This window comes from Octopus bimaculoides, chromosome 3 (genome assembly GCF_001194135.2).
Source record: "Octopus bimaculoides isolate UCB-OBI-ISO-001 chromosome 3, ASM119413v2, whole genome shotgun sequence".
Taxonomy (NCBI): domain Eukaryota; kingdom Metazoa; phylum Mollusca; class Cephalopoda; order Octopoda; family Octopodidae; genus Octopus; species Octopus bimaculoides.
The window spans coordinates 3435805-3438667 of NC_068983.1; the positions used below are offsets into that span (position 1 = coordinate 3435805).

General features: G+C 39.0%; 1 protein-coding gene across 3 annotated transcripts in view; it reads left to right on the forward strand.

Moving 5' to 3' along the window:
* Nucleotides 1-2863, forward strand: part of LOC106867633 (multiple epidermal growth factor-like domains protein 6) — a 109433-nt gene that overhangs the window by 3961 nt on the left and 102609 nt on the right. For all 3 annotated transcript variants that reach the window (XM_014912557.2, XM_014912558.2, XM_014912559.2), the window contains exon 3: nt 347-469. The gene's annotated coding sequence lies outside the window, so the exon portion shown is untranslated. The remainder of the gene's footprint in view (nt 1-346; nt 470-2863) is intronic.

Genomic DNA, 2863 nt, shown 5'->3' on the forward strand with positions numbered 1-2863 from the left:
ATATATATATATATATATATATATATATATATATATATATACGTACATTGTGTGTGTGTGTACGTTTATACGTTTGTTTTATGTCAAATTATATAAAAGCAGTTTAGCATTAAACTAAAGTATAACTCAATACATTTTGGTTAATTTTATTAATTTTTACTGCCGTTAAGCCGAAACTTCGAAATCACTGTCAATCTCTTCTCACACACACACACAGCGTACGTGTTTGCATGTGTGTGTGTGTGTACGGTGTATCCGCGAGTGCATGTGTGTATTCGTTTATCTCTGCATGTCTTTGTCAAACTCTTCTCACACATTAATCTTGCTCCATTGTGCATTTTTCCAGACATTGACGAATGTGCCCGACGTACCGGTGCATGCAAGCAGGAGTGCATCAACACCGTGGGATCTTACACATGTTCCTGTATCAAAGGATTTCAGCTGGGAACAGACGGTCGCTCTTGTTACCGTAAGTATACAATACAACCCTTGTTAATTGGCTGTGGGCGGTTTACGGTGATTTGCATATTAACGTGGTGAATGTCGCAGTATCAGAGTTAATCTCGAAGGTTGGGGCTGTGACCCGGGACCAACAAAAGAATCGATTACTTGGGCGCGGAGCTCGTTAGAAATATCAGTCAAATCTCCCTCAAATCGCTCTTTATCATCTTCAATAATGTATTCCCCAACACACAACAAAGACGTGGTGGTCACGTGTAGGAAGCTTTGGATCATAGGTATGCTTGATTGGGGCTGACCTCGGCCTAAAACAAAAATCCATTAGTTTTTGTTCATTATTTGAAGTCAAATTATTTCATTTACTTTTTCTGCTGTTCTTGAGGAATGTACGAGATTTACACAATCTCCAAGTATTATTCTAAGAACAAAAATAATTCGCACATTGTGTAAAAATATACGAAATGGAGATACGACCAGGGTGTAAGAGTTTTGCACTGGAAACTGTGCTGGAAACACATGGTACAATCAGCAAGTCGAAAGAGTACTGGATTCGGAGAAATGCAAGATTTTGTGGGACATTCCTATTCAAACGGACAAAAAGCGAGAAATAATAGACCCGACATTATAGATAACGAAAAGCAGAGTTGCTTACTTATCGAACCATCATGCCTGTTTGATTCCAATATCGCAAAGAAAAAGGAAGTAAAAAATACAATCCCTTAAAGTTTGAAATAGGAAGAATTTGGAGCATGAAAACGGTAAAGGTGATGCCTATAATAACTGGTGTATTGGGAACAGTAAGCAAAGATATAGACAAATGGCTGAAGGAGATTGGAATAGAATGCCTGGTTCTTACTGAAAGTTTGTCACTTAGGGACAGCAAGGATTACCAGGAAGGTCCCAAACACTTAAAAGACTGCTGAAAACTTGTGGATACCTAAGGTTACAGGTGGTAACCCGCTACTCACATAATTCCTACCAGAAATAAGATCGAACATGGGCCAAACCAAAGTAATAATTTATGGGCCAGCAAGTTTTTGAGGGGAATGGGAAATCGATTACGTCGAATGCAGTTGTACTTATTTCATCGACCCCAAAAATATGAAAGGCAAAGTCGAGCTCGACGGAATTTGAACACAGAACGTAAAGACAATCCTAAGGCCGCTAAGCATTTTGTCCAGAATCCAAATGATTCGGCCAGCTCGCCGCCTTAATAACAATCACAACATCTATATCCTCTATTTTTTTTTAATTCTGGTGTCACCAAGTTATATATTCCTTTACGTTGCGAGTTCTAGTCCTGTCGATGGTTCCATAAAATCAAGTACCAGTCAAATACTGGGGTTCATAGAATCCACTGTACTGTCTAACCCCAAAATATGTGAAATTATGTCTATAAGTTAGTTTTAACGGAGCGTCAGACAAAAAAAAATGAAACTGGGAAACATTGATACAAGGGAAGTAACTCTATTGCTCTGAGATAGTCTCTTAGAATTACTTCCCTTGACCTGCTGTATCCATCTCAGATTTGAGAGTAAGAGAGAAAATAACTTACTGTCATGTGTGAATGCTTTTGTGTAAGCAGACGTGGCTGACTGCTTGGCCGATCCCTTCGCAATCATAAGGTTTCAGGTTCAGTCGTATCTTTCACCATATCATCGGGTCAACCGAATCCTTAGGAGAGAAACTGAAGTAAACGGAAATTGTGTAGAAGCCCACTCAGTACTCTTCCTGTAATCTAAATGGACCAAAACCTTGTCAGTGTCACGTTGATTGGGGCTGGGAATTGTGTTATGGTTAGAGGTCTGTGGAATACTCGGCCACTTATGATATAATCTTATTGTATAGTTGAGTTGATTGAACAAGTGAATGCTCCCCGTCGAGACTAACGGAGGATCCATAAATATATCAGAACTCCGAGTATTAATAAAAACAATTTCTGAAATGATTTCTTTTAATAATCCTTTTTGTAATAAAAAACAAGACCTAGAATTTGGAGAGAAGGGTGCAGCTGGTTACATCGAGCCCCCAGTCTTCAACTAGTATTTATTTTATCGACTCCGAGCGGGTGCATAGCAATGAGGAACTCGGCGAGATGTGAACTCAGAACAAAAAGGGTCGGAAGAAATGCCACTATTTTGATCGACGCACCGACGATTCTGTCAGCTCGCCGCCTTAATAATTAATTAATAATTGATAACTTTGTGTGTGCCAGATACTGAATAATAAGTCTCTTCCAACAGTCTTTTATAGATTAAGGAAATATGGTTAGTAAAATTCTTTGATTTTCTTCTCATTCAAATATATATACACTCGTTACAGTCTCTCTCTCTCTCTCTCTCTCTCTCTCACTCACTCACTCACTCACTCACTCACACACACACACACACACACACACACACAC